The 23,518-nt window shown below is 49.0% G+C and overlaps 5 pseudogenes; all 5 read right to left on the reverse strand.

The window, feature by feature from the left end:
- Positions 1-6,098: 6,098 nt before the first annotated feature.
- Positions 6,099-8,327, reverse strand: LOC108113575 (annotated as a pseudogene).
- A 2,402-nt stretch (positions 8,328-10,729) lies between these two features.
- On the reverse strand, positions 10,730-13,473 carry LOC108113578 (annotated as a pseudogene).
- A 1,122-nt stretch (positions 13,474-14,595) lies between these two features.
- LOC108113564 lies at positions 14,596-16,021 on the reverse strand (annotated as a pseudogene).
- A 1,679-nt stretch (positions 16,022-17,700) lies between these two features.
- LOC121529809 lies at positions 17,701-19,667 on the reverse strand (annotated as a pseudogene).
- An 851-nt stretch (positions 19,668-20,518) lies between these two features.
- Positions 20,519-22,329, reverse strand: LOC108113553 (annotated as a pseudogene).
- Positions 22,330-23,518: the final 1,189 nt, after the last annotated feature.

Raw genomic sequence — 23,518 nt, forward strand, 5'->3', positions numbered from 1 at the left:
TGGGTTCCCCTTCTTTCTGCCGGAGTTGTCCGATTTTTAAATCCAGTTGCTCCTGGTACCTTGGTGGTAGGAAGTACTCTAGGAGTTCCCCTCTCAACTCTTCCCATGTTCTTACCCGACTTGGCGTCGTATTCCACCAGTCTTCTCCGGCGCCTTCCAAGATAAAAGGCATCGTTTGTACCAATTCATCCTTGTCTATGCCATATCCTGTGGCCCATTCTTCCATCTTGCCTAGGAACTCCAGTGGGTTGGATGTGCCCTGGTATCGTATTCCCCAACTTCTTACTCTGTCTAGAGATTCCACTTTCCTCCTGTCTCCCATGCTCTGAGTCTCCTCCTTCGTGGCTGTCCTTTTGCTGTCCGGCTCGACCTGGGCCCCTCCACCCGGTATTTCCATCTTCTTGTACTTGCTTGATACCTCCATTAATCTTGTCCTGATCTCCTCTGTGTGCTCCGTGCTCTTCGTGTATGTTGACAGTCTTTGTCTTAGCTCCCTTGATCCTCCGCTTGGGTCCACGCCGAATTCACTCGCGTATTCTACCAGCTCTGCTTTTGTAGCCTGGTATACCCAGCTCGACATTACTCTCTGAGTGTCCTTTTTCCTGCAACCACTTCAACCTGTTCGGGCGCCATGTAACGGTCCTGCTTCGGGGTGCCTGGGACGGTTCACCGGATACCAGCAGTTCGTTCCAACATTTAGTTTGATGTCAGGCGTGGTTGCTAGAAAAGAAGGTTCCACCCAGAGTAAGGACGCAGCAGGTTCGGTTAAGTTAGATTATATCTTAGTTGTTTATTTCATTTCTAGGGTTACAGAGTTATTTTACAAGGTTTCGGCGGGTCGTCGCCGGGCGGTCTGCGGGGCCAGGAGGGAGAGCTTCCGAGGGAAGGTAGTCGGGTGTCCGATGCTCCGTAGGGTGCCGAGGGGAAGGCCGTTTTGGGAACCGTGCCTGACCGTCTGGGCGATCCGCTAGCTAAAGAAAGAAGAGACAAAAAATGGAAACGAAAGAATAGGTGACGGCCCGAGGGCCGGTTACGCGAGCGAGTGTGAATGGGATGAGGAAAAGATTATGGAATCGGTATGATAGAAGAATGACTAGAAACCCAGTGGGTCTCGGGTGAGAGATGACACGAGGCCCTTTGGGTCCGACGTGTGAGTGATGCAAAGCCCCGGTAGGGCTGTTGCTAGAGACGATGCGAGGCCCTTGGGGTCCGTCGCGTAAGAGCTGCAAAGTCCCTGTGGGACTCTTGCGAGAGATGCCGCGAGGCCCTTGAGGTCCGACGCGTAAGAGATGCAAAGTCCCTGTGGGACTCTTACGAGAGATGACGCGAGGCCGTTGAGGTCCGACGCGTAAGAGATGCAAAATCCCTGTGGGACTCTTGCGAGAGATGACGCGAGGCCCTGAAGGTCCGACGCGTAAGAGATGCAAAATCCCTGTGGGACTCCTGCGAGAGATAACGCGAGGCCCTGAAGGTCCGACGCGTAAGAGCCGCAAAATCCCTGTGGGACTCCTGCGAGAGATGACGCGCGGCCCTGAAGGTCCGACGCGTAAGAGACGCAAAGCCGGGTAAGGCTGTTGCGACAGTGCCTGGCAGTGATCCCGTGAATCTGCTGCGGCAAGCATCGGCGAATGGCCGATGGCAGTGCTCCCTCGGTATGACCGAGGTCGAATTTATGAGATTTAGCCTGAGGCTAAATCTGACCCAAAAAAGTGACTAGTGCTGGTGAGGGTGCCCAACTGCGGGAGAGGGCTGATCTTACCTGGGTGAGATCCACCGCACAAGTGACTCTTCCCAGAAACTGGTCCTCCTTATATACCCGGTGGGTGCCGCCAGTGTGCCCGTTCCCGAAAATCCCTTTCTGTAGTGTGACCGTTCGGCCCGGTGGTGTGACCGATCGTGGTTCACTAAGGCACGCCCGCGCATTCAAATTCAAATCTTATTTATTTAATAACTCAACAGCGACTATTTCAGTGTCTTTTCTCTCCTTATAACTATGAACAAATTATCCTAAAAACTTCATTATTTGACTCTCCTTACAACTATAACAAATTATCCTAAGTACTTCATTATTTGACTCTCCTTACAACTATAACAAATTATCCTAAGTACTTCATTGTTTGGCTCCATGGCTATTTTTATGTCTTATCCTCTGTTTATGCGCCCCGGGCGTCATAAGGTATCCGGACAAACATACGGACAGACAGACAGGCAAACGGACCGACAGCCAGACAAGTAGGCAGATGCACAAACAGAAAGGGAGACAGGAAGACAGAGAGGCTTACAAACTTGCACTCAGGCAGGCAGACGGACAGGCAGTCGGACAGACAGACAAACGGGCAGACAGAAAGACAAGCAGACAGACGGACATACAGAAAGGCAGAAAGACAGACCGACAGGCAGACAATCAGAAAGGCAGACAAGCAGGCAGATGCACAGACAGCCAGAAAGATAGACAGAAAGACAGTCAGACAGAATGACAAGCAGGCAGGCAGACAGGCATTCAGACAGTCAGGCAAACAGACATACAGGCAAACAAAAAGTCAGAGAGAAAGCCAGGCAGTCAGACAGGCAGGCAGTCAGTCAGACAGGCAGACATATGGACATACGGACATACAGGCAGAAAGACAGACAGCAAGGCTGACGGATAGGCAAGCAGAAAGGCAGACAGACAGACAGCCGGACAGACATACGGGTAGACCGACAGACAGACAGACGGATCGACAGACAGACAATCAGACGGAAGGACAGACAAAAAGGCAGACAGGCATACAAGCAGGCAGATGGATAGTCAGATAGACAGACAGACAGGCAGACAACCTGGAAAGCAGACTGGCAGACAAACCGGCAAACGGATCAAAAGACACACAGACAGATAAGCAGACAGACGGACAGAAAGGCAGACAGACAAGCAGACAGACAGAATGACAAGCAGGCAGGCAGACTGGCAAACAGACATACAAACATACGGATAGGCAGACAGACAGACATAATAAAAGACAGACAAAAATATAGACAGATACCAGACAGACAGACGGGAAGGTGGATATACGGACCGGCAAATAGACCGACATAAAGACAGGTAGACAGAGAGACAGCCACACAGCAAGGCTTAGATAACCCAGACAGACACGGATTGAGGCAGACAAGCAGCTAGACAGACCGACATGTATGCAGACAGACAGGGAGGGAGACAGACAAGCCAGCTAGTCAGACAGACAGCCACATTGCACGGCAGACGGACAGAAAGGCAGACAGACAAGCAGTCAGACAGACAGATAAGCAAGGAAGAAATCTTTTGCTTTACATTTCCTTCAACAGTTTGCGATCAATGGCAATAGAGGCATATATGGGTATATTATTAGAATATTCACGGCTATGCCTTACATACAGATTGATCCAACGAAACAGAACTTATCTGACTTCGCACCTTTCTCCACATGCCGTATAGAATACAGACAGATAATTAAGCAGACGGACAGACAGAAAGCCAGACAGAAAGAAAAACTGGCAGGCAGACAGGCATTCAGACGGTCAGGCAAACAAACGTACAGGCAGACAAGAAGTCAGAGAGAAAAACAGACATGCAGACAGGCAGACATACAGACAGACAAACAGACGGACAGACAAGTAGGCAGTCATACAGTCAGACAAACAGACGGACAGACAAGCAGGCAGACAGATAAGAAGACAGACGTATGGGCAGACAGACGGACAAGCAGATAGACAGATACATAATATATGCAAGGGCCTTAACAAGTCGTGCAAGAGCCAACCCATAAGTAGATCTCATCTCCAGCATCCATTAGCATGATATCATCGGAGTCCAAGTCTTGTTCGTACTTAGCCACTTCCTCAAATTTAATAAATTCATTAGAGCTTAAACGGCAATGGAAAAGGCGCGGCTCCAGCAACGGTGCCCCTGGATCGCTCAAGCTCCGATCGTACTGGCCTTCGCCGTTTAACTCCTCCCAGAACTCATCTGATTCCGCACCCTCCTCCACATTCTCAAACTCAACGTCATCCCAGTACAGGGACAAGCAATTAAGGGCAACTCTTTTCTCAAAGGCAGATGCGCCCATACCATTCCAAATATATATCCTGTGGGACTGTCCAGAAAGAAAGACACAGGCATCACGCGAGGCCAAGGATAAACTTTCAGTAGGTACCTCATTGGCATGCACATCGCTTTCTACGGTACCTTATATGCGGAAAAGTTTTGCAGCTACCGGGAGTGCCGTGTAGGATGTTATCAACTGTCCTTTAAATGTCTTATAGAAGTGGCGAGGCTCGTGGCCATGGTTGACCAACACAAAAAGACCTTCCTGTTTTTTTGCGACATCTAGACCCATCTTCACGGCACGCTTCTTGGCGGCGGAGGAAGAGTTTATTCCCTGCCAAACATACGTTATGGAACCAGTGTCTCCGTTATTGTCCTCATAGTTATAAGTGAGAACGTATAAAGCGATTCCCTGAAGGGGAACGCTCTCCTCAAAAGACACGGTGTTGGCAAAGATTTCATCAGAGCCCGTCTTCGTAACATACTAGGTAATGGTTTCAATACAGTTTTGACCATGATCAGGCATGAAGTCGAAGGCCCGACCGCCGCTCTTCTTCATCTGAGACGGACATACAGAAAGGCAGAAAGACAGACCGACAGGCAGACAATCAGAAAGGCAGACAAGCAGGCAGATGCAGGCAGATAGCCAGAAAGATAGACAGAAAAACAGTCAGACAGAAAGACAAGCAGACACGCAGACAGGCAAACAGACATACAGGCAAACAAGAAGTCAGAGAGAAAGCTAGGCAGTCAGACAGACAGCCGGACAGACAGACAGGCGGACAGACATACGGGTAGACCGATAGACAGACAGGCAGACGGATCAACAGAGAGCCAATCAGACGGACGGACAGACAAAAAGGCAGAAAGATAGGCAGACAAGCAGGCAGATGGACCGTCAGATAGACAGGCAGACAACCAGGCAAGCAGACTGGCAGACAAACCGGCAAACGGATCAAAAGACACACAGACAGATAAGCAGACAGAAGGACAGAAAGGCAGACAAACAAGCAGACAGACAGGCAGGTATCCGGACAAACATACGGACAGACAGACAGGCAAACGGACCGACAGCCAGACAAGTAGGCAGATGCACAAACAGAAAGGGAGACAGGAAGACAGAGAGGCTTACAAACTTGCACTCAGGCAGGCAGACGGACAGGCAGTCGGACAGACAGACAAACGGGCAGACAGAAAGACAAGCAGACAGACGGACATACAGAAAGTCAGAAAGACAGACCGACAGGCAGACAATCAGAAAGGCAGACAAGCAGGCAGATGCACAGACAGCCAGAAAGATAGACAGAAAGACAGTCAGACAGAATGACAAGCAGGCAGGCAGACACGCATTCAGACAGTCAGGCAAACAGACATACAGGCAAACAAAAAGTCAGAGAGAAAGCCAGGCAGTCAGACAGGCAGGCAGTCAGACAGACAGGCAGACATATGGACATACGGACATACAGGCAGAAAGACAGACAGCAAGGCTGACGGATAGGCAAGCAGAAAGGCAGACAGACAGACAGCCGGACAGACATACGGGTAGACCGACAGACAGACAGACGGATCGACAGACAGACAATCAGACGGAAGGACAGACAAAAAGGCAGACAGGCAGACAAGCAGGCAGATGGATAGTCAGATAGACAGACAGACAAGCAGACAACCTGGAAAGCAGACTGGCAGACAAACCGGCAAACGGATCAAAAGACACACAGACAGATAAGCAGACAGACGGACAGAAAGGCAGACAGACAGAATGACAAGCAGGCAGGCAGACTGGCAAACAGACATACAAACATACGGATAGGCAGACAGACAGACATAATAAAAGACAGACAAAAATATAGACAGATACCAGACAGACAGACGGGAAGGTGGATATACGGACCGGCAAATAGACCGACATAAAGACAGGTAGACAGAGAGACAGCCACACAGCAAGGCTTAGATAACCCAGACAGACACGGATTGAGGCAGACAAGCAGCTAGACAGACCGACATGTATGCAGACAGACAGGGAGGGAGGCAGACAAGCCAGCTAGTCAGACAGACAGCCACTCTGCACGGCAGACGGATAGAAAGGCAGACAGACAAGCAGTCAGACAGACAGAATAACAGGCAGCAGCCAGATAGACAAACAGATGGCCAAAAAGACAGACAGAAAAACAGGTAGGTAGCAAGTCGGAGGACCTTTTATTTTTGGCCTCCGTCTACCCCCACCCAACCTTTTGATGTCATATTAGACGTATTCATAGACACGTACCAGTAGCTTATACTATTTCTTATACCAGATCAACAGGCAGGCAGTCAGTCATTCGGACAGTCAGAAAAATAAGAAGTCAGAGAGAAAGATAGTCAGAGAGACAGCCACACAGACAAGCAGTCAGTCAGAAGCACAAGCAAACAGACAGGCAGACGGATGGACAGACGGACATTCAGGCAGGCAGGCAAACACCAAGGCAGGCGGTCAGGCAAACAGACAGGCAGCAGACATACAGACAGACAGACTGGCGGACATACATACGGACAGGCAACCAGACAGGCAGACAGACAGGCAGGTATCCGGACAGACCTACGGACAGACAGACAGACGGACATACAGAAAGGCAGAAAGACAGACCGACAGGCAGACAATCAGAAAGGCAGACAAGCAGGCAGACAGTCAGAAAGATAGACAGAAAGACAGTCAGACAGAAAGACAAGCAGACACATAGACAGACATAAAGACAGGTAGACAGAGAGACAGCCACACAGCAAGGCTTAGATAACCCAGACAGACACGGATTGAGGCAGACAAGCAGCTAGACAGACCGACATGTATGCAGACAGACAGGCAGGGAGACAGACAAGCCAGCTAGTCAGACAGACAGCCACATTGCACGGCAGACGGACAGAAAGGCAGACAGACAAGCAGTCAGACAGACAGATAAGCAAGGAAGAAATCTTTTACTTTACATTTCCTTCAACAGTTTGCGATCAATGGCAATAGAGGCATATATGGGTATATTATTAGAATATTCACGGCTATGCCTTACATACAGATTGATCCAACGAACCAGAACTTATCTGACTTCGCACCTTTCTCCACATGCCGTATAGAATACAGACAGACAATTAAGCAGACGGACAGACAGAAAGCCAGACAGAAAGAAAAACTGGCAGGCAGACAGGCATTCAGACGGTCAGCCAAACAAACGTACAGGCAGACAAGAAGTCAGAGAGAAAAACAGACATGCAGACAGGCAGACATACAGACAGACAAACAGACGGACAGACAAGTAGGCAGTCATACAGTCAGACAAACAGACGGACAGACAAGCAGGCAGACAGATAAGAAGACAGACGTATGGGCAGACAGACGGACAAGCAGATAGACAGATACATAATATATGCAAGGGCCTTAACAAGTCGTGCAAGAGCCAACCCATAAGTAGATCTCATCTCCAGCATCCATTAGCATGATATCATCGGAGTCCAAGTCTTGTTCGTACTTAGCCACTTCCTCAAATTTAATAAATTCATTAGAGCTTAAACGGCAATGGAAAAGGCGCGGCTCCAGCAACGGTGCCCCTGGATCGCTCAAGCTCCGATCGTACTGGCCTTCGCCGTTTAACTCCTCCCAGAACTCATCTGATTCCGCACCCTCCTCCACATTCTCAAACTCAACGTCATCCCAGTACAGGGACAAGCAATTAAGGGCAACTCTTTTCTCAAAGGCAGATGCGCCCATACCATTCCAAATATATATCCTGTGGGACTGTCCAGAAAGAAAGACACAGGCATCACGCGAGGCCAAGGATAAACTTTCAGTAGGTACCTCATTGGCATGCACATCGCTTTCTACGGTACCTTATATGCGGAAAAGTTTTGCAGCTACCGGGAGTGCCGTGTAGGATGTTATCAACTGTCCTTTAAATGTCTTATAGAAGTGGCGAGGCTCGTGGCCATGGTTGACCAACACAAAAAGACCTTCCTGCTTTTTTGCGACATCTAGACCCATCTTCACGGCACGCTTCTTGGCGGCGGAGGAAGAGTTTATTCCCTGCCAAACATACGTTATGGAACCAGTGTCTCCGTTATTGTCCTCATAGTTATAAGTGAGAACGTATGAAGCGATTCCCTGAAGGGGAACGCTCTCCTCAAAAGACACGGTGTTGGCAAAGATTTCATCAGAGCCCGTCTTCGTAACATACTAGGTAATGGTTTCAATACAGTTTTGACCATGATCAGGCATGAAGTCGAAGGCCCGACCGCCGCTCTTCTTCATCTGAGACGGACATACAGAAAGCCAGAAAGACAGACCGACAGGCAGACAATCAGAAAGGCAGACAAGCAGGCAGATGCACAGATAGCCAGAATGATAGACAGAAAAACAGTCAGACAGAAAGACAAGCAGACACGCAGACAGGCAAACAGACATACAGGCAAACAAGAAGTCAGAGAGAAAGCTAGGCAGTCAGACAGACAGCCGGACAGACAGACAGGCGGACAGACATACGGGTAGACCGATAGACAGACAGGCAGACGGATCGACAGAGAGCCAATCAGACGGACGGACAGACAAAAAGGCAGAAAGATAGGCAGACAAGCAGGCAGATGGACCGTCAGATAGACAGGCAGACAACCAGGCAAGCAGACTGGCAGACAAACCGGCAAACGGATCAAAAGACACACAGACAGATAAGCAGACAGAAGGACAGAAAGGCAGACAAACAAGCAGACAGACAGGCAGGTATCCGGACAAACATACGGACAGACAGACAGGCAAACGGACCGACAGCCAGACAAGTAGGCAGATGCACAAACAGAAAGGCAGACAGACGGATCGACAGACAGACAATCAGACGGAAGGACAGACAAAAAGGCAGACAGGCAGACAAGCAGGCAGATGGATAGTCAGATAGACAGACAGACAGGCAGACAACCTGGAAAGCAGACTGGCAGACAAACCGGCAAACGGATCAAAAGACACACAGACAGATAAGCAGACAGACGGACAGAAAGGCAGACAGACAAGCAGACAGACAGAATGACAAGCAGGCAGGCAGACTGGCAAACAGACATACAAACATACGGATAGGCAGACAGACAGACATAATAAAAGACAGACAAAAATATAGACAGATACCAGACAGACAGACGGGAAGGTGGATATACGGACCGGCAAATAGACCGACATAAAGACAGGTAGACAGAGAGACAGCCACACAGCAAGGCTTAGATAACCCAGACAGACACGGATTGAGGCAGACAAGCAGCTAGACAGACCGACATGTATGCAGACAGACAGGGAGGGAGGCAGACAAGCCAGCTAGTCAGACAGACAGCCACTCTGCACGGCAGACGGACAGAAAGGCAGACAGACAAGCAGTCAGACAGACAGAATAACAGGCAGCAGCCAGATAGACAAACAGATGGCCAAAAAGACAGACAGAAAAACAGGTAGGTAGCAAGTCGGAGGACCTTTTATTTTTGGCCTCCGTCTACCCCCACCCAACCTTTTGATGTCATATTAGACGTATTCATAGACACGTACCAGTAGCTTATACTATTTCTTATACCAGATCAACAGGCAGGCAGTCAGTCATTCGGACAGTCAGAAAAATAAGAAGTCAGAGAGAAAGATAGTCAGAGAGACAGCCACACAGACAAGCAGTCAGTCAGAAGCACAAGCAAACAGACAGGCAGACGGATGGACAGACGGACATTCAGGCAAACACCAAGGCAGGCGGTCAGGCAAACAGACAGGCAGCAGACATACAGACAGACAGACTGGCGGACATACATACGGACAGGCAACCAGACAGGCAGACAGACAGGCAGGTATCCGGACAGACCTACGGACAGACAGACAGACAGACGGACATACAGAAAGGCAGAAAGACAGACCGACAGGCAGACAATCAGAAAGGCAGAGAAGCAGGCAGACAGTCAGAAAGATAGACAGAAAGACAGTCAGACAGAAAGACAAGCAGACACATAGACAGACATAAAGACAGGTAGACAGAGAGACAGCCACACAGCAAGGCTTAGATAACCCAGACAGACACGGATTGAGGCAGACAAGCAGCTAGACAGACCGACATGTATGCAGACAGACAGGCAGGGAGACAGACAAGCCAGCTAGTCAGACAGACAGCCACATTGCACGGCAGACGGACAGAAAGGCAGACAGACAAGCAGTCAGACAGACAGATAAGCAAGGAAGAAATCTTTTACTTTACATTTCCTTCAACAGTTTGCGATCAATGGCAATAGAGGCATATATGGGTATATTATTAGAATATTCACGGCTATGCCTTACATACAGATTGATCCAACGAACCAGAACTTATCTGACTTCGCACCTTTCTCCACATGCCGTATAGAATACAGACAGACAATTAAGCAGACGGACAGACAGAAAGCCAGACAGAAAGAAAAACTGGCAGGCAGACAGGCATTCAGACGGTCAGCCAAACAAACGTACAGGCAGACAAGAAGTCAGAGAGAAAAACAGACATGCAGACAGGCAGACATACAGACAGACAAACAGACGGACAGACAAGTAGGCAGTCATACAGTCAGACAAACAGACGGACAGACAAGCAGGCAGACAGATAAGAAGACAGACGTATGGGCAGACAGACGGACAAGCAGATAGACAGATACATAATATATGCAAGGGCCTTAACAAGTCGTGCAAGAGCCAACCCATAAGTAGATCTCATCTCCAGCATCCATTAGCATGATATCATCGGAGTCCAAGTCTTGTTCGTACTTAGCCACTTCCTCAAATTTAATAAATTCATTAGAGCTTAAACGGCAATGGAAAAGGCGCGGCTCCAGCAACGGTGCCCCTGGATCGCTCAAGCTCCGATCGTACTGGCCTTCGCCGTTTAACTCCTCCCAGAACTCATCTGATTCCGCACCCTCCTCCACATTCTCAAACTCAACGTCATCCCAGTACAGGGACAAGCAATTAAGGGCAACTATTTTCTCAAAGGCAGATGCGCCCATACCATTCCAAATATATATCCTGTGGGACTGTCCAGAAAGAAAGACACAGGCATCACGCGAGGCCAAGGATAAACTTTCAGCAGGAACCTCATTGGAATGCACATCGCTTTCTACGGTACCTTGTATGCGGAAAAGTTTTGCAGCTACCGGGAGTGCCGTGTAAGATGTTATCAACTGTCCTTTAAATGTCTTATAGAAGTGGCGAGGCTCGTGGCCATGGTTGACCAACACAAAAAGACCTTCCTGCTTTTTTGCGACATCTAGACCCATCTTCACGGCACGCTTCTTGGCGGCGGAGGAAGAGTTTATTCCCTGCCAAACATACGTTATGGAACCAGTGTCTCCGTTATCGTCCTCATAGTTATAAGTGAGAACGTATGAAGCGATTCCCTGAAGGGGAACGCTCTCCTCAAAAGACACGGTGTTGGCCAAGATTTCATCAGAGCCCGTCTTCGTAACACACTAGGTAATGGTTTCAATACATTTTTGACCATGATCAGGCATGAAGTCGACGGCCCGCCGAGGGAATGAGACGACTATGGGCCATTCCAACATCACGCCAGGTAGCAAAACACTGATTAAATGGTGCAGATTCAGCGCCTTCTACAATGCGGTGAATTTTAGTCCACGCCGGGTATTTTTTGCTGCGAAAAAGCTCCTGTGCTTTGATCATGGCATCGGTCTTCTCCTTTTGAGAGGCTCCCTTTCCGACCCAAACGAATATTCCGGAACCGGTGTGGAGGATAAAGCATTCGGGTGTGTCCAGCGTAGTCTGGGTTAATGATTTTTGGCTAATTACTTCGACTTTCAGTTTGCCACTGGAGTCGTTAACCTTGTAGAGGAGAAACGCTGCGGTGACAGACAGGCCGACAGAAAAACAGGCAGATCGAAAATGTATACAGACAAACGGACAGACAGTCTGGCAGGCATACAGACAGACAGGTAGCCAGAGAGACACTGAGACAGCTATATAGACAGGCTTACAGGAAAGACGGACAGGCAAACTGACAAACAGGCATGTGGACAGGCTGATAGATAGGCAGACAGGCGGACAGAAATACGAGCAAGCAAGCAGGCAGACAGACAGGCAGCCACATAGCAGACAGACAAACAGTCATACCGGCAAACGGATCAAAAGGCAAAAAGAGAGGCAGACGGGGGACGGACTAGCAAACAGACAGACAGATAGGCAGACATACCCACAGCTAGGCAAGCAGACAGACAGATAGGTACCTAGACGGACAGAAATGCAGGCATTCAGACAGTCAAGCAATCAACCAAACTGTCAGACAAGAGAGAAAGGCTGTCAGACGAACAGGCGGACAGACAAGCAGACAGGCATTGAGGCAGACAGATAGAAAGACAAGCAGGCAGACTGACGGACTCACAGCCAGGAAGACATTCAGCAGAGCACACGGAAGAACAGACAGAAAGGTCGAAAAAACAGGCATGCAGACAAGCAAGCAAATGGACAGACAGAACGTCAGATGGTCCGACAGGCAGTCACACTGCAGACAGACGGGCAGACATACCGGCTAACGGATTGGAAGGCAAACAGAGAGGCAGACGGGGAGACAGGCAAGCAGACAGACAGAAAGACAAGCAGGCCGACTGACAGACAGTCAAACAGACAGCAAGGAAGATGGACAGGCAGACAGACAGACGGACATACAACCAGGCAAAAAGACGGACAGACATACGGATATGACTGCCAAGCAGGCGGACAGACAGACAGACAAACGGACAGACAAAAGCCAGACAGACAGACAGGCGGACGGGTACACAATAGACAGACAGACAGAAAAACAGACAGACAGAAAGACAAGCATGCATGCAGGCAGACAGACAAAGGGACAGACAGACGGACATACCGCCGGCAGACAATGGGACAGACACACAGGCAGACAAGAAGTCAGAGAGAAAGACAGACATGTAGACAGACAAACAGACGGACAGACAACTAGGCAGTCATACAGTCAGACAAACAGACGGACAGACAAGCAGGCAGACAGATAAGAAGAAAGACGTACGGGCAGAAAGACGGACAGGCAGGCAGACAGATACATAATATATGCAGGGGCCTTAACAAGTCGTGCAAGAGCCAACCCATAAGTAGAGCTCATCTCCAGCATCCATTAGCTTGATATCATCGGAGTCCAAATCCTCTTGTTCGTACTTTGCCACTTCCTCAAATTTAATAAATTCATTAGAGCTTAAACGGCAATGAAAAGCCGCGGCTACAGCAGCGGTGCCCCTGGATCGCTCAAGCTCCGATCGTCCTGGCCTTCGCCGTTTAACTCCTCCCAGAACTCATCTGATTCCGCACCCTAATCCACGTTCTCAAACTCAAGGTCATCCCGGTACAGGGAGAAGCGATTTAGGGCAACTCTTTTCTCAAAGGCAGATGCGCCCATACCGTTCCAAATATATATATAGACATGCAGGCATCCGGACAGACATACGGACAGACAGACAGGCAGACGGACCGACAGCCAGACAAGTAGGCAGATGCACAAACACACAGGCAGACAGAGAGGCTTACAAACTAGCAAGCAGGCAGGCAGAAGGACAGGCAGTCGGACAGACAGACAAACGGGCAGACAGAAAGACAGGCAGACAAGCAGACAGACGGGCATTCAGAAAGGCAGAAAGACAGACCGACAGGCAGACAATCAGAAAGGCAGACAAGCAGGCAGATGCACAGACAGTCAGAAAGATAGTCAGAAAGACAAGCAGACACAGACAGGCATTCAGACAGTCAGGCAAACAGACATACAGGCAAACAAGAAGTCAGAGAGCAAGCCAGGCAGTCAGACAGACGGGAAGGCTGATATACGGACCGGGAAATAGACAGACATACAGACAGGTAGACAGAGAGACAGCCACACAGCAAGGCTTAGATAACCTAGACAGACACGGATTGAGGCAGAAAAGCAGCTAGACAGACCGACATGTATGCAGACAGACAGGGAGGGAGACAGACAAGCCAGCTAGTCAGACAGACAGCCACATTGCACGGCAGACGGACAGAAAGGCAGACAGACAAGCAGTCAGACAGACAGAATAGCAGGCAAGAAATCTTTTACTTTACATTTCCTTCAACAGTTTGCGATCAATGGCAATAGAGGCATATATGGGTATATTATTAGAATATTCACGGCTATGCCTTACATACAGATTGATCCAACGAACCAGAACTTATCTGACTTCGCACCTTTCTCCACATGCCGTATAGGATACAGACAGACAATTAAGCAAACGGACAGACAGAAAGCCAGACAGAAAGAAAAACTGGCAGGCAGACAGGCATTCAGACGGTCAGGAAAACAAACATACAGGCAGACAAGAAGTCAGAGAGAAAAACAGACATGCAGACAGGCAGACATACAGACAGACAAACAGACGGACAGACAAGTAGGCAATCATACAGTCAGACACACAGACGGACAGACAACCAGGCAGACAAATAAGAAGACAGACGTATGGGCAGACAGACGGACAAGCAGATAGACAGATACATAATATATGCAAGGGCCTTAACAAGTCGTGCAAGAGCCAACCCATAAGTAGATCTCATCTCCAGCATCCATTAGCATGATATCATCGGAGTCCAAGTCCTCTTGTTCGTACTTTGCCACTTCCTCAAATTTAATAAATTCATTAGAGCTTAAACGGCAATGGAAAAGGCGCGGCTCCAGCAACGGTGCCCCTGGATCGCTCAAGCTCCGATCGTACTGGCCTTCGCCGTTTAACTCCTCCCAGAACTCATCTGATTCCGCACCCTCCTCCACATTCTCAAACTCAAGGTCATCCCAGTACAGGGAGAAGCGATTTAGGGCAACTCTTTTCTCAAAGGCAGATGCGCCCATACCGTTCCAAATATATATCCTGTGGGACTGTCCAGAAAGAAAGACACAGGCATCACGCGAGGCCAAGGATAAACTTTCAGCAGGTACCTCATTGGCATGCACATCGCTTTCTACGGTACCTTGTATGCGGAAAAGTTTTGCAGCTACCGGGAGTGCCGTGTCCTTTATGTGTCTTATAGAAGAGGCGAGGCTCGTGGCCATGGTTGACCAACACAAAAAGACCTTCCTGCTTTTTTGCGACATCTAGACCCATCTTCACGGCACGCTTCTTGGCGGCGGAGGAAGAGTTTATTCCCTGCCAAACATACGTTATGGAACCAGTGTCTCCGTTATCGTCCTCATAGTTATAAGTGAGAACGTATGAAGCGATTCCCTGAAGGGGAACGCTCTCCTCAAAAGACACGGTGTTGGCCAAGATTTCATCAGAGCCCGTCTTCGTAGCATACTAGGTAATGGTTTCAATACAGTTTTGACCATGATCAGGCATGAAGTCGAAGGCCCGACCGCCGCTCTTCTTCATATGAGACACCACAGAGTCGATTTGGTAGTGATTCATAAGCGCCGATGTCCAAAGCCGAGCGAATGAGATGACTATGCGCCATTCCAACATCACGCCAGGTAGCAAAATACTGCTTAAATGGTGCAGACTCAGCACCTTCCACAATGCGGTGAATTTGAGTCCACGCCAGATATTTTTTTCTGCGTAAAAACTCCTGTGCTTTGATCATGGCATCAGTCTTCTCCTTTTGAGAGGCTCCCTTTCCGACCCAAACGAATATTCCGGAACCGGTGTCGAGGATAAAGCATTCGTGTGTGTCCAGCGTAATCTGGGTTAATGGTTTATGGCTAATTACTTCGAATTTCAGTTTGCCACTGGAGTCGCTAACCTTGTAGAGGAAAACCGCTGCGGTGACAGACGGCCGACAGGCGAACAGAAAGATCGAAAGTGTATACAGACAGACGGACAGACAGTCTGGCAGGCATACAGACAGACAGGTAGACAGAGAAACACTCAGACAGCTAGATAGACAGACTTACAAGAAAGACTGAAAGGCAGACGGACAGGAAAACTGACAAACAGGCATGTGGACATGCAGATAGATAGGCAGACAGGCGGACAGAAATACGAACAAGCAAGCAGGCAGACAGACAGGCAGCCACATAGCAGACAGACAAGCAGTCATACCGGCAAACGGATCAGAAGGCAAACAGAGAGGCAGACGGGGAGACGGGCAGGCACACAGACAGACAGACAGATAGGCAGACATACGGACAGACAGGCAAGAAGACAGACAGATAGGCAGACATCCGGACAGAAAGGCAGGCATTAAGACAGTCAGGCAAACAACCAAACAGGCAGACAAGAGAGAAAGGCCACAAAGGCAGTCTGACAGAAAGACAAGCAGGCAGACTGACGGACTTACAGCCAGGAAGACTTACAGCAGGCCAGACGGACGAACAGACAGAAAGGCCAAAAAACACGCATGCAGACAAGCAGGCAAATGAACAGACAGAATGTCAGATGGTCCGACAGGCAGTCACACTGCACACAGACAGGCAGACATACCGGCTAAAGGATCGGAAGGCAAACAGAGAAGCAGACGGGGAGACGGGCAGGCACACAGACAGACAGATAGGCAGACATACGGACTGACAGGCAGACAGGCAAGCAGACAGACAGAAAGACAAGCAGGCCGACTGACAGACAGTCAAACAGACAGCAAGGAAGATGGACAGGCAGACAAACAGCCAGACAGACGGACATACAGGCAGGCAAAAAGACGGACAGACATACGGATATGTCTGCCAAACAGGCGGGCAGACAGATAGGGAAACAGACAGACAGATACATAATATATGCAAGGGACTTAACAGTACATAACAAACTAGCATCCAAAGCACTGGCGGTGTTGTTTTAATCAAGTGCCTAAATCAGCGCGCTTTGGGCTCCGCTTGAATATACATCTGTGGGTTAACAAAGAATTATAAGTGGAACAGAGTGATCCTTTTCTGAGAGACAACCCAACCCATATCTAGAAACTACAGATTTCCTCATCAAACGCGTAAGAACCAACCCATGAGTAGAGCTCATTGCCAGCATCCATTAGCATAACGCCATCAGAGTCCAAGTCATCTTAATTGTTCTCAGCCACTTCCTCAAACTTAATAATTCATAGGAGCTTAAACGACAATAGAAAATGCGCGTCCAAGCTGCGATCGTACCAGCCTTTGCCTTATAACTCCTCCCAGAACTCATCTGACTTCGCACCTTTCTCCACATGCCGTATAGGATACAGACAGACAATTAAGCAGACGAACAGACAGAAAGAAAATCTAGCAGGCAGACAGGCATTCAGACAGTCAGGCAAACAGACAAACAGGCAGACATACAGACAGACAAACAGACGGACTGACAAGTAGGCAGTCATATAGTCAGACAAACAGACGGACACACAAGCAGGCAGACAGATAAGAAGAAAGACGTATGGGCAGACAGGCAGATATACAGATACATAATATATAGGATACAGACAGACAATTAAGCAGACGGACAGACAGAAAGAAAAACTAGCAGGCAGACAGGCAATCAGACAGTCAGGCAAACAGACAAACAGGCAGACATACAGACAGACAAACAGACGGACAGACAAGTAGGCAGTCATACAGTCAGACAAACAGACGGACAGACAAGCTGGCAGACAGATAAGAAGAAAGACGTATGGGCAGACAGACGGACAGGCAGATAGACAGATACATAATATATGCAAGGCCTTAACAAGTCGTGCAAGAGCCAACCCATAAGTAGATCTCATCTCCAGCATCCATTAGCATGATATCATCGGAGTCCAAGTCTTGTTCGTACTTAGCCACTTCCTCAAATTTAATAAATTCATTAGAGCTTAAACGGCAATGGAAAAGGCGCGGCTCCAGCAACGGTGCCCCTGGATCGCTCAAGCTCCGATCGTACTGGCCTTCGCCGTTTAACTCCTCCCAGAACTCATCTGATTCCGCACCCTCCTCCACATTCTCAAACTCAAGGTCATCCCAGTACAGGGAGAAGCGATTTAGGGCAACTCTTTTCTCAAAGGCAGATGCGCCCATACCGTTCCAAATATATATCCTGTGGGACTGTCCAGAAAGAAAGACACAGGCATCACGCGAGTCCAAGGATAAACTTTCAGCAGGTACCTCATTGGCATGCACATCGCTTTCTACGGTACCTTGTATGCGGAAAAGTTGTGCAGCTACAGGGAGTGCCGTGTAGGATGTTATCAACTGCCCTTTAAATGTCTTATAGAAGTGGCGAGGCTCGTGGCCATAGTTGACCAACACAAAAAGACCTTCATGCTTTTTTGCGACATCTAGACCTATCTTCACGGTACGCTTCTTGGCGGCGGAGGAAGAGTTTATTCCCTGCCAAACATACGTTATGGAACCAGTGTCTCCGTTATTGTCCTCATAGTTATAAGTTAGAACGTATGAAGCGAATCCCTGAAGGGGGACGCTCTTCTCAAAAGACACGGTGTTGGCCAAGATTTCATCAGAGCCCGTCTTCGAAACATACTGGGTAATACAGTTTTGACCATGTTCAGGCATGAAGCCGAAGGCCCGACCGCCGCTCTTCTTCATCTGAGACACCACAGCGTCGATTTGGCCGACATCTAGTGATTCATAAGAGCCGATGTCCAAAGCCGAGCGAATCACTCCAGGTAGCAAAATACTGATTAAATGGTGCAGACTCAGCGCCTTCTACAATGCGGTAAATTTGGGTCCACGCCGGGTATTTTTTGCTGAGTAAAAACTCCTGTGCTTTGATCATGGCATCAGTCTTCTCGCGCCATTTCCGACCAAAACGAATATTCCGGAACCGGTGTCGAGGATAAAGCATTCGGGTGTGTCCAGCGTAGTCTATGTTAATGGTTTTTGGCTAATTACTTCGACTTTCAGTTTGCCACTGGAGTCGTTAACCTTGTAGAGGAGAAACGCTGCGGTGACAGACAGGCCGACAGAAAAACAGGCAGATCGAAAATGTATACAGACAGACGGACAGACAGTCTGACAGGCATACAGACAGACAGGTAGCCAGAGAGCCACTCAGACAGCTAGATAGACAGGCTTACAGGAAAGACTGAAAGACAGACGGACAAGCAAGCAGACATACAGGCATGTGGACAGGCAGATAGATAGGCAGACAGGCGGACAGAAATACGAACAAGCAAGCAGGCAGACAGACAGGCAGCCAAATAGCAGACAGACAAGCAGTCATACCGGCAAACGGATCAGAAGGCAAACAGAGAGGCAGACGGGCAGGCACACAGACAGATAGGCAGACATACAGACAGAAAGGCAGGCATTAAGACAGTCAGGCAAACAACTAAACAGGCAGACAAGACAGAAAGGCTGTCAGACCAACAGGCAGACTGACAGAAAGACAAGCAGGCCGACTGACAGACAGTCAAACAGACAGCACGGAAGATGGACATGCAGACAGACAGACGGACATACAGCCAGGCAAAAAGACGGACAGACATACGGATATGACTGCCAAGCAGGCGGGCAGACAGACAGACAGACAAACGGACAGACGAAAGCCAGACAGACAGACAGGCGGACGGGTACACAGACAAACAGACAGACCGACAGAAAAACAGACAGATAGAAAGACAAGCATGCATGCAGGCAAACAGACAAAGGGACAGACAGACGGACATACCGCCGGCAGACAGACGGGCAGACATACAACTGGCAGTCAGAGAGACGGACATACAGCCAGGCAGACAGAAGCACAGACAGAAGCACAGACATACGGATAGGCAGACAAGCAGACAGAAAGAAAAACAGGCGAATATACGGCCAGGGAAAGAGGCAGAAAGACAGACATTCAGGCAGAGAAAAAGGGTAGACAGACAGGCAGGCACACAGACAGACGGACAGGGAGACAGAGAGACAGAGAGACAGTCAGACAGATGGGCAGACAGGCTTACAGGAAGGCAGACAGACTACAAGGCAGACCGACAGGAAGACAGACAGGCAGGACAGACGGACTACAGCCAAGCAGAAAGATAGCAAGGCAGACGGAGAGACAGACAGACAGGAAGACAGCCGAAAAGACAGACAGACGGACAGAGATACGGTCAGACAGGCAGACGGACCGACGACAGAGAAGCGGACAGACAGGCAGACGGACCGATGACTGAAAAGCGGACTGACGGACAGACAGAGAAGCAGAAAGACAGACCGCCAGGCAGATAAGCAGACTGACAGACATGCAGGCAGACAGGCATTCAGAATGTCAGGCAAACAGTCACACGGCAGAGAAGAAGTCAGAGAGAAAGGCAGTAAGACAGACAGACAAACAGACGGACAGGCAGACAGATAGGGAGACAGACAGACATATACATAATATATGCAAGGGACTTAACAATACATAACAAACTAGCATCGAAAGCACAGGTGGTGTTGTTTTAATCAAGTGTTTAAATCAGCGCGCTTTGGGCTCCGCTTGAATATACAGCTGTGGGCTAACAAAGAATTATATGTGGAACAGAGTGATCCTTTTCTGAGAGACAACCCTACCCTTATCTAGAAACTACAGATTTTCCTCATCAAACGCGTAAGAACCAACCCATAAGAATAGCTCTTTGCCAGCATCCATTAGCATAACGTCACCAGAGTCCAAGTCATCTTAATTGTTCTCAGCCACTTCCTCAAACTTAATAATTCATAGGAGCTTAAACGGCAATAGAAAATGCGCGCCCATGCTGCGATCGTACCAGCCTTTGCCTTATAACTCCTCCCAGAACTCATCTGACTTCGCACCTTTCTCCACATGCCGTATAGGATTAACAGCAGACGGACAGACAGAAAGCCAGACAGAAAGAAAAGCTGGCAGGCAGACAGGAAAACAGACATTCAGGCAGACAAGAATTCAGAGAGAAAGACAGACATGTAGACAGACAAACAGACGGACAGACAAGTAGGCAGTCATACAGTCAGACGGACAGACAAGCAGACAGATACATAATATATGCATATAGAGCTCATCTCCAGCATCCATTAGCTTGATATCATCGGAGTCCAAGTCCTCTTGTTCGTACTTTGCCACTTCCTCAAATTTAATAAATTCATTAGAGCTTAAACGGCAATGAAAAGGCGCTGCTCCAGCAGCGGTGCCCCTGGATCGCTCAAGCTCCGATCGTCCTGGCCTTCGCCGTTTAACTCCTCCCAGAACTCATCTGATTCCGCACCCTAATCCACGTTCTCAAACTCAAGGTCATCCCAGTACAGGGAGAAGCGATTTAGGGCAACTCTTTTCTCAAAGGCAGATGCGCCCATACCGTTCCAAATATATATCCTGTGGGACTGTCCAGAAAGAAAGACACAGGCATCACGCGAGTCCAAGGATAAACTTTCAGCAGGTACCTCATTGGCATGCACATCGCTTTCTACGGTACCTTGTATGCGGAAAAGTTGTGCAGCTACAGGGAGTGCCGTGTAGGATGTTATCAACTGCCCTTTAAATGTCTTATAGAAGTGGCGAGGCTCGTGGCCATAGTTGACCAACACAAAAAGACCTTCATGCTTTTTTGCGACATCTAGACCTATCTTCACGGTACGCTTCTTGGCGGCGGAGGAAGAGTTTATTCCCTGCCAAACATACGTTATGGAACCAGTGTCTCCGTTATTGTCCTCATAGTTATAAGTGAGAACGTATGAAGCGAATCCCTGAAGGGGGACGCTCTTCTCAAAAGACACGGTGTTGGCCAAGATTTCATCAGAGCCCGTCTTCGAAACATACTGAGTAATACAGTTTTGACCATGTTCAGGCATGAAGCCGAAGGCCCGACCGCCGCTCTTCTTCATCTGAGACACCACAGCGTCGATTTGGCCGATATCTAGTGATTCATAAGAGCCGATGTCCAAAGCCGAGCGAATCACGCAAGGTAGCAAAATACTGCTTAAATGGTGCAGACTCAGCGCCTTCTACAATGCGGTGAATTTGGGTCCACGCCGGGTATTTTTTGCTGAGTAAAAACTTCTGTGCTTTGATCATGGCATCAGTCTTCTCGTGCCATTTCCGACCAAAATGAATATTCCGGAACCGGTGTCGAGGATATAGCATTCGGGTGTGTCCAGCGTAGTCTGGGTTAATGGCTTTTGGCTAATTACTTCTACTTTCAGCTTGCCACTGGAGTCGCTAACCTTGTATAGGAAAACGCTGCGGTGACAGACAGGCCGACAGACGAACAGGTAGATCGAAAGTGTATACAGACAGACGGACAGACAGTCTGGCAGGCATACAGACAGACAGGTAGCCAGAGAGCCACTCAGACAGCTAGATAGACAGGCTTACAGGAAAGACTGAAAGACAGACGGACAGCCACACAGACATACAGGCATATGGACAGGCAGATAGATAGGCAGACAGGCGGACAGAAATATGAACAAGCAAGCAGGCAGACAGACAGGCAGCCACATAGCAGACAGACAAGCAGAGAGGCAGACGGGGAAACGGGCAGGCAAACAGACAGATAGGCAGACAGGCGGTCAGGCAAGCAGACAGACAGATAGGCAGCTAGACGGACAGAAAGGCAGGCATTCAGACAGTCGGGCAAACAACCAAACAGACAGATAAGAGAGAAAGGCTGTCAGACCAACAGGCAGACAGACAGGCATTGAGGCAGACAGACAGAAAGACAAGCAGGCAGACCGACGGTATTACAGCCAGGCAGACATACAGCAGAGCAGACGGACGAACAGACAGAAAGGCCGAAAAACAGGCATGCAGACAAGCAGACAAATGGAGAGACAGAACGTCAGATGGTCCGACAGGCAGTCACACTGCACACAGACAGGCAGACATACCGGCTAACGGATTGGAAGGCAAATAGAGAGGCGGACGGGGAGACGGGCAGGCACACAGACAGACAGACAGATAGGCAGACAGGCAAGCAGACAGACAGAAAGACAAGCAGGCCGACTGACAGACAGTCAAAAGACAGCAAGGAAGATGGACAGGCAGACAGACAGACGGACATACAGTCAGGCAAAAAGACGGACAAACATACGGATATGACTGCCAAGCAGGCGGGCAGACAGACAGACAGACAAACGGACAGACGAAAGCCAGACAGACAGAAAGGCGGACGGGTACACAGATAAACAGACAGTCAGACAGAAAAACAGACAGACAGAAAGACAAGCATGCATACAGACAGACAGACAAAGGGACAGACAGACGGACATACCGCCGGCAGACAGACGGACAGAAATACAACTGGCAGTCAGACAGACGGACATACAGCCAGGCAGACAGAAGCACAGACATACGGATAGGCAGACAAGCAGACAGAAAGAAAAACAGGCGAATATACGGCCAGGGAAAGAGGCAGAAAGACATACATTCAGGCAGAGAAAAAGGGTAGACAGACAGGCAGGCACACAGACAGACGGACAGGGAGACAGTCAGAGAGATGGGCAGACAGGCTTACAGGAAGGCAGACAGACTACAAGGCAGACGGACAGGAAGGCAGACAGGAAGGACAGACGGACTACAGCCAAGCAGAAAGATAGCAAGGCAGACGGAGTG

The sequence above is a fragment of the Drosophila eugracilis genome, unplaced genomic scaffold, assembly GCF_018153835.1.
Source record: "Drosophila eugracilis isolate 14026-0451.02 unplaced genomic scaffold, ASM1815383v1 contig_1903, whole genome shotgun sequence".
NCBI classification, from domain to species: domain Eukaryota; kingdom Metazoa; phylum Arthropoda; class Insecta; order Diptera; family Drosophilidae; genus Drosophila; species Drosophila eugracilis.